This window comes from Dermacentor albipictus, chromosome 10, assembly GCF_038994185.2.
Source record: "Dermacentor albipictus isolate Rhodes 1998 colony chromosome 10, USDA_Dalb.pri_finalv2, whole genome shotgun sequence".
Lineage (NCBI taxonomy): Eukaryota > Metazoa > Arthropoda > Arachnida > Ixodida > Ixodidae > Dermacentor > Dermacentor albipictus.
The window spans coordinates 4,485,788-4,494,887 of NC_091830.1; the positions used below are offsets into that span (position 1 = coordinate 4,485,788).

The window sequence follows — 9,100 nt, forward strand, 5'->3', positions numbered from 1 at the left end:
ATACATATCTAATTCATGCTTATAACCAGGCCTACAAGCTCTTGTCCTGCATATTTATATAGCCTTCTCATTGGAGAATGGAGTCATTTTCCATTATACCCTCAAGCACTTGAAGTAGACACTGCAATAACCCCAAGGGAGGGGGGACAGTAACACAAAAACCTTACTGGGCTTGTGGTGCTGCTGAAGGATGCACACATACCATTTATGCTAAAATTCCCAGCAGACATTCCAAAGTTTGTACGAGTTCGACTTTAGCTGGCTAAACTGAATGATTCATATTGAAGGCAAATCTTGCAACATTTGGTCAAACTGAATGAAACTGGACAGCACAATTAGCTGTGTTCATCTACCATTTATACGACTGCTGCCCCGAGCATTTTGCCTATTACTTTGCTTTTCGTTTCTGTACTATTAAGTTCAAGTACACATGTACTTTATCACTGTACAAGTATAATGGCTTCAAGGCTTTTCCTGGGCATTCAACAGTCACTATTTATTCCTATAAACCTTCCTGCATGTGAAGGCAAAAGAAACTTATTAATTCATGCTGGAAGTATAAAAAGACAGGTATTTGCACAGAAAATGTTTATTTTGAGCACCGAGGTTCTTGCTGATGTAGATATGGTGCTGGCTCCCTCCTTGCCCGAAGCATGTGCTTGCTGTACACAGCACCAGATGATGGCTTCCTAGGTCAAAAGATCAAAGTGAAATAAGAGGCATTTTGTTTTAGCCCCGGAAAGAAAAAGCAGGATTGAGACATTAACATGTATAAAAAATACTTGCCTAAAGAAAAATTAATACACAAGCAAATTCACTAAAGAGGTTCACTTTCAAGAGCGAAAGTATGGTTACGATGAAAATTACAAGGAAGCTTCACTGCTCATTCAGGTTTCGGTTCAGTAGTTGTTGAGCCACGAGGGTTAGCATGCTACATCTTGCATATTATGTTTTGTAGAACAATATTGCACTTTGAACAATGTAGTGCCTATTTAAATGAACTGACAAGGAACGCTGAAACTCCAGGCTAGTTTGGTCTGCACAAGATATGATACAGACACTGTACTGCATTCATTTAGTGTTTTTGTCACTGATCTCGTGCACAAAGGTCATTCACACCTATCCTACATGAAATGCAGTTACTTCTTTGAAGCTTCATCTAGTCCTTGAATTTGCTGCATGCTTATGTCTAAGGGAGTTCGTTTGGTTCCTGTTAATGTAGTACATCTAAGCAACTGTTATAAAATGCCCATAGTGTTCCCTTGCATGTACAAAACATTTTTGGCCCTTTCAATGCACAATACTCATTACATTTGACACTTGGGACTCGTGCAAGGCACCATTTAGTATTATATGCTTGTCCACATCTGATAATACTTTCATAGCTGGGTCATTCCCATGCCAAATGCCTTGGTTATTACTGTGACCATCTCACACTTTTCCTTTAGGATCTTCTTGTCCACTTTTAAGGAAGCACCCCACGACACAATGTCTCCATCCTAGTGGTGCTATGGAGTTAACTTATGTGCTAGTTGTAGCAGATGACATCAACTGAAGGCCACTGAAGATAAAACTCTCTGCGACAATTCCTTTTACACAAAAAATGCAAACAATACAGAATAGTCAAAATGTAGTTATCTGGCAAGACTGGCTGCATCCATCATCTTTGTTTGGCGCAATTCTGAGGTGGCTCCATGTTACAAGACGCTTGGCAATTATTGCCATGTGACTGTTTGGGACTCTATAAAACACAAGAATTGCCTTACTCCGGCCTTTCTCTTTGTGCAGCGGCCAAGGTTATTATTCGTCCAATTGCACCGTGTCCTGTTCGTGTGTCCATAGACTAAATTCTTCACCACATTGTTTTTGCGGTATTTCGTGAGTGACCCATGAACTCATCTTGGGGTGGGACTTCTTATCTTTGGCGTTTGCTTCTATCTCTTGTCGTCAGCGCCTCACACAACTGGATGATGCCACTGGCAATTCTCTTCCTAACCACGAAGAATGCATTCGTCTTGTCACCTCTTCCGATTACGTTCTTTGGCCACCTAGAGAAAAGATTATAGGTGTCAACTCCTGTAACATTGTGGATGGCGGCGTATTCATTCTACCCTATGACCATACCCTATCTCGAGCAATTCTGATTACCCCTGGCCTTATTCGCTTCTCTGAGGGGTCTGCATTGCTTACTGCAATAAACCAAATCGACCCCCAACTGTTGCCTCGTGGATCAACTGTCACTTGAGCTGTTGACACTCATGTCGTTGCAATTGTCACGAAGACAGCTCAGTGTGTTCTTGCGTCTGTTACCGTGCGCTGAACAAAATCGTGCGCAAAGATGTTCACCCCCTGTCACGGATGGATGATGCACTAGATTCACTCCAAGGTGCTGAGTATTTTTCTAGCCTTGACTTTAGACCAGGCTACTGGCAAATACCGATGTCCAAATCCGACAAAGCAAAAACGACATTTGCTACCCCTGATGGGCTCTACGAGTTCAGTGCGATGCCTTTCGGACTCTGCAATGTGCCTGCCACATTCGAACGCATGATCGATAAGTCTTGTGTGGCTTGAAATGGAAAACCTGTCTGTGCTATCTCGACGACATTGTGTTTTCAACCATGTTCTCACAACATTTGCAACATCTTGATGAAGTCCTTGCCTGTCTTGCAAATGCTGGTTTGCAGCTCAACACACGCACACACGCACACACACACACACACACACACACACACACACACACACACACACACACACACACACACACACACACACACACACACACAAATGCAGTTTGGCCAGCAAGGCCATCAAAGTTCTGGGGCACATAGTCTGCAAAGAAGGTATTCGTCCGGACCCCGAGAAGCTTACTGCCATCCTCGAATTTTGTGTCCACTGCGTCAAAAAGACATGCACAGTTTTCTTGGACTTGCTTCTTCCGGCACTTCATATGCAACTTCGCTACACTTACGTCCCCGCTCCATCAACTCCTCCCCAGTAATGCACCCTTTGTTTCGTCCGACGAATGTGAACATGCTTTCCTGCTTTTGCAACATGCCCTGACGTCAGACCCAGTACTGCGCCACTTTGATCCAACCGCGCCCACCATCTTTCACACCGACGCTAGCAGTCAGTCTCGGTGCCATTCTACTACAATGCAACAACACATTCCGCAAACGAGTAATTGCTTAGGCTAGTCGTGCACTAACCAGTGCAGAAAATTACTACACCATAACCAAGCAGGAGTGCTTTGCTGTTGGGCTGTGCAAAAATTTCACCCATGTCTTCATGGCCGCCATTTCACAGTCGTTACCGACCATAACACACTGTGCTGGCTTTCATCGCTAAAGAATTTATCAGGTCACCTGGGTTGCTGTGTGCTTCACCTACAGGAGTACGATTTCAATGTCACCTACAGGGCTGCAAAGAAGCATCAAGACACCAATGCTCTCTCTTGCTACCCTCTGCCGAATCATGACGATTCACCATAACCTCTCCGTGATTGTGTACGTCCTGAGTCCTCTTCATCGGCTTTACCCATTGTAGCCCTCGAATGGCTAAGACACAACAGCCCATCTGTCCTTGTGTCCCACTAATGCATCGACCCACACTGCTGAACTATTCTCCAACGCATGGAAGATTCTTCGTCACCTCCAAACGCCTGACTTCGTCGACAACTTAATCAATTCAAGCTGCACAATGGGGTTTTACATCGCAACATTTATCACATCGATGGCAACAAATGGGTCCCGGTCATACCATGTTCTCTGCAATGTGAGGTGCTTGAAGCCTTTCACGATCATGCGACGACTGGTCATCTAGGCTACCACAAGACTTACAACAGAATATGAAGTTGCTGCTCCTGGCCCATCTTCAGCCGTTGCGAAGTATGTTGCACCCTGCGTTCATTGTCAAAGCAAACCCAACAGCTCCTTCTGGCTCTTTACAACCTCTGCCTTGTCCCGCTTCGCCTTTTGAAGCAGTTGGAATAGACTTGTACGGTCCTCTTCCCATGACCTCGCATGGAAATCGTTGGATTGCAACGGCCATAGACCATCCAACACGCTATGCGGAGACGGCATCTCTACCATCCTGGACTGCTGCTGAAGGCGCCGATTTCTTTCTACACAACATTATCTTATGCCTCCCGGAATGACGGCGAGTTCCGTCCTCCCGTCGCGGAGTGCCAGCTTCAATCCTGCGGTCAAGTGCCCGCGAAAGGCATCCAAGACGAGCATGCTTGGACACTGCAAGAGTGCCCCTGGTTGCCGATTCCAGACGGCCTTAATCCAATTGAGCATGAGGGCCTCGTCCATATAGCCCTTTTCATTCACGCGAACGACATCCCGTGGGAAAGCCTCTTTCGGCAGCGTCTTCCTCTTGAATATTATGTCTGGGGGCAGCTTTCTGCCATCTGCAGTACACGCGAGCATCACCATGAATGCGCGTTCCCCGTATAAAGAAGCTCGACTTCTTTTGTGCCGCGTTCGCACACTGTGGTGAGCGACGGCATGTCGAACCACATCGGCGTTTCATCAGCGTTGCCGATCTGTTCCAACATGTAGCCATGCTGCTGCCGGAGACGGATAACATAGCGCTGGAATTCGACCAACTTGTCCTCGTATGCCTCTGGCTGCTTCTGCCAGATTGATGTGCGCTGTCGAAGTGCGAATCCCTTGCGTTGCATGAAGCGACGAACCCAATAAATGGAGCCCTTGAATTGTTCCTTGGGCAGTCCGGATTCTCGGGTGATCTCAATAGCTTTGATGCAGATGAGTTCTGCTGTGACTGGCAAAGATCTGGCACGATGCTCGCGGACAAAATCCGCCACCCTCTCTTTGAGCTCCGGGTGCACTGCGCCATAGAATAAAGAACTTCGTCAGAATAAAGAACCGCGCAGCGCCCGCGAGTTGGGCCGCGTCGGTCACCAAGGGGGCGATAACAATGCGGATGCCGAAAGGTCTGCGCTCCTACATGCTGCAAGACGACTATTCATGCTGTGCCAAGGGCCGGTATGTAAGTCAAGGGGTGAACTTTTAGGCTGCATTCACACTTGGTCTTGGAGCAGGCGGAAGCGGAAAAAACTTGACAAAATCCGCCCGCCTAGGCGGAGAAACGGGCGGAAAACCAGGCGGCGAAAAAAATCGGTCTCGGACCGATTTTTCCGCCCAGGCGAAGCGGAAAGACGTTCCGCTTTACCAGAAGCTGCAATCGCATGTAAACATCCGGTCGTAAAATTTAACGTTTTCCGTTGCTCATGGTCTATTTTTAGGAAAAGCAACTAGCTAAAGCTATCGAAACTATGTCTTCTTTATCTTCCATGGTAGACGAAAGTTAAAAACGACACGTGCAGTTGCGTGAAATGGTAGTTTTTAGTAACTGATGGGTCAATGAATGAACGTATGTCTTGAAATAGTGTGATGAACAGTGCCACCAGGCGGACAAACGTACGCAAACTAGATAAATGTGGGCGAAAGCGGACGTGGTTTCCGCTGCAGTGGCGAAACAAATGTGAACGTTTTGTACATGCGCAAAAAAGATTATCCGGCCGCTTTGGCTTTTCCGTCCGCTTGCGGTTTTCCCAAGTGTGAACGTAGCCTTAGTAATATTTTTGGGAAAAAACCTCAACCTATATTCCGCACTATACGGTACTCGCACTGCTGGAGACATATGCCGTGGCCGAGAACCTACGGCTTCCCGACTACTCGGGTGCCACCACCTGTGCCACACGCAGTTGCACTGCGGCACCCTGCCTAGATTGAGCCCATAAGCCAGGAAAGCCACGCACGGCAATCTATGTCCGCAGCACCCTGGCGCGTGCTGTTCTACCTGTTGCTGACATCGCCGGTGGCCCCTTGGAGTCATGCGCCATTGTGGTACGCCTTGGCAGCCAGGACACGGCTGTGGCGAGCATCTGCATCCGTCCAGGAAAGCCGTGGGATCCCTCCAGCCTCATCCAGCTGGCTGTTCGCCTTGGTGGGCATGCAGTCCTGTGCAGTGACTTCAACGCACACCACACGGATTGGGGAAGCCGCAGATGCACCCGCTGAGGCAAAGGCCTCACAGATGCCATCAGCTGAGCTGGCCTGCTGACCTTGGAACACCAGGGAGCCCACCTACGTCTACCACAGAGCTCGCACGGCCATTGACCTCTCCCTTAACACTGAGCAGTGCTCCTACTCCTGGGCCACAACTTCGGACAAATGGGGATCTGACCACTTCCCTATCGTGATCAGCCCCAGGTCTGGGAGAAGGCCTAGGTCAAGAACTTACATCACAGACTGGTCCCTGTTCCGGAAGCACTGCAGCAAGTTGGACGATGGCCGTGACTTCCTGAGCGCCATCGTGGATTGTGCTCAGGCTGCCAACGTTCAGTGCTCTACCCAACCAGATACCCCCGCTCCGGACCTCCACCTGCTCAACATTCGTGCCTCCAGGCGCCGTATGGAGCGTGAAGCAATCCGGACGGGCAAGGCAGAGCATTGGACCGAGTACAGACGTGCAGATGCCCGCTGCAGACTCCTCTGCTCTGCCATCGAGGGCAGGTCCAGGGGACCCCTGGCTTGGAGACTGCTCAAATCCCTCACCAGCAGGAGAGGAAGCCTACAACCTGTCCTCATCGTGGCCATCACGCTGTGCATCAGCGAAGAGGCCCTTGCGGAGCTCCTCGCCAACCAGTTTGCGCCGGCTGTACCACGCACTGCAGCCATCCTGAAGGTAGGGCAGCCTTCCGTCAGCCTGCCTAGCTGCCTGCACAACCACCACACAGGGTCTTCGCTTCCGTAAATGGCCTGTCATCCAGTCTTGGGAGCCTGGCCTCACAGTTCATTGGCCCAGAAAGCAGTCCGAGCACTTTTTCGCTACCTGAGGGCAACAGACTTGAGTGCCCGACTATAGACATCCTACACTTAAGTTCTCTCTCCCTCTTTCACTCCCCATTCTCCTCCCCACGTGCAGGGTAGCAAACTGGACTCAGCCTGGTTAACCTCCCTGCCTTTCCGTCTTCCCTTCTCTCTCACCACCCAGGGTGGACATCGAGCCAGGTTATGGCTATCTACCAGGACCCGCTGACGCTGCACGAGCTCCAAGCATCGCAGTGCACCACGAGCCCAGTGCACCAGGAACCCAAATGCTTCGCAACCTGGCCACCAGCGAGCAGCTGCACCTGCTTGACTGCTTAAACATCTGGCAGTCAGGGCAGGTGCCAGAGTCATGGCGCACAGCCTACGTGGCCCCCATCCTGAAGGCCGGCTGAAAAACGTGAGCTCCTATCGGCCAGTCTCACTCACCTCTGCTGCTTGCAAGCTGATGGAGGCCATTGCTTTCAGGCCGATGAGCAGATAGGGTTCCGGCGGAGCTGATGCAGTGCGGACTCCATCGTGGACGTGGTCTCCACGCTGGAAGAGGCCAAGGCCTGCGGTGACGCCGTGCTCCTGGTGCTTATCGGCATGAAGGGGGCCTTTGACGGCCTGCCCTATCCAGTCGTTCAGCAGGCCCTGGACCTATTTGGTAGAGGGCGTCCCACAAGGATCAGTGGTGAGCCCTTTCCTGTTCAACCTGGCCCGACTGCCTGCTGTCCTGCAGACTGACCCCCACAACCACGTGAATACCTCCATCAACGCGGACCACATCGCCCTATGTGTGCGAAATCCACCACACAGCCACAGCAGTGCGCGCTCGGCTCTGCAAAGAGCCCTCGACACCGCCGCTGCTTACATGAGCTGCATTGGCCTTGCCATCTCGGCAAGGAAGACCGAGGCCATGCTGCTCCACCCAAGAGCAATCGCCCGTTGCACAGCTGCAACTGGAAGGCGACCTTGAAGCCTGGCAGTGACGTACCCGGGGCTACACGTTCATCACCGGCTGACCTGGCTGCCTGCTGTCAAGACCCTGCATGTCCAGGTCCTCCGGGTCCACAAGGCAGTCTCCCAGCTTGTTGCCCGAGGACAGAGCTGCACCACTAGGTGGGCTCTGCGGCTGTACCATGCAGTAGCCACCTCACGCCTGCGGTACGTCCTCCCACTCGTGGCACTACCACGTGCCCGTCTCAAGAAGCTGGAGCTGCAGCATAGGGCCGAGATTAGGTTCTGCCTGGGCGCTCCCTGCAGCTGTGAAATCGCTGCAACCTTGGCCGAGGCAGGAACATGGTCCCCATCACTCCTGTCACAGCCCACATTCTACAATCAGCCACAGCTGTGCACATCGCTGAATGACACTGCGTTCAGGAATATCGGTCACATACCGACCGCACACACAACCCCCATCACACCTGCACTGAGCATTACGCTGCGGAGAAAGCTTATCAGTGAATGGCTACTGACAGCGCAGCGAAATTTTGGTTCTAAAGCAATTTTTCCCGACCGTGCAATGAGGCCGCAATGCGAGACCGCAACGAGGCCGCAATTTGGTGACTTTATTCACTACCGCCCTTAGCCGGCAGATCTGAACCGTGCATCAGGAATGTGCATTTCCATTGGGGAACAATAGAAACTCTTATTTAGGCTAAACAAGCGCGCGTACGTACGTACTTACATGCCGAACTCGGGACATCTGCCATTCAAATATTCTGCCATGTAGCAGCACCGTAACCAAGTATAACCAAGTAATGTTACTGTTACGTGCTTCTGAAAAAGACTCTAAATAACTCTGAAGGAGCGCAGTTCCGTGTAATATACGTTCTCTGCATTAGGACACTGTAGCACTGGCTGGCCGGTGTGGCGGTCCCTGCAATGCATCACAAAAGCTCGTGAGGAACCTGGCTATAAAGTATCATCACAGAACACCTATATATGGCATCATGCAGTCGAAAGATTAGCTACGCGTAGTAGATGCACATCAAACGCAAAGACGAAGTATACTTACGAGAAGCAAAAGCCCGAAAAATAAGCGATCCACCGCTTCGTGCACTCCGAGCCTGCCATATGCCATATTATGCCGCCAAAAAGGCCGGATGTGACATCACGGACGTGAAAAAAACATACCGGATGTGGCGTCCCGGACGTGACTTTTGGGTGAACCTAACGCTTGCGCTGCGTTCACCGGGTGAACGCAGACACTTTCACCTTGAAGACGCGCTTGGCAAGCACCGTTTCGTCTGTCA

At 50.6% G+C, this 9,100-nt stretch overlaps 1 long non-coding RNA gene across 4 annotated transcripts; it reads right to left on the bottom strand.

The window, feature by feature from the left end:
* Window positions 1-575: 575 nt before the first annotated feature.
* Window positions 576-9,100, bottom strand: LOC135920304 (uncharacterized). Of its 4 annotated transcripts, none has more exons than XR_011509130.1 (3): window positions 8,533-8,963; window positions 7,290-8,061; window positions 576-689 (listed from the first exon to the last, which is right to left on the bottom strand). It is a non-coding gene; the product is annotated as an uncharacterized lncRNA (long non-coding RNA). The 4 variants fall into 4 exon arrangements; XR_011509132.1 differs by having other exon boundaries at window positions 601-689; window positions 7,717-8,061; window positions 8,533-8,965; XR_011509129.1 differs by lacking the exon at window positions 576-689 and adding an exon at window positions 721-2,048.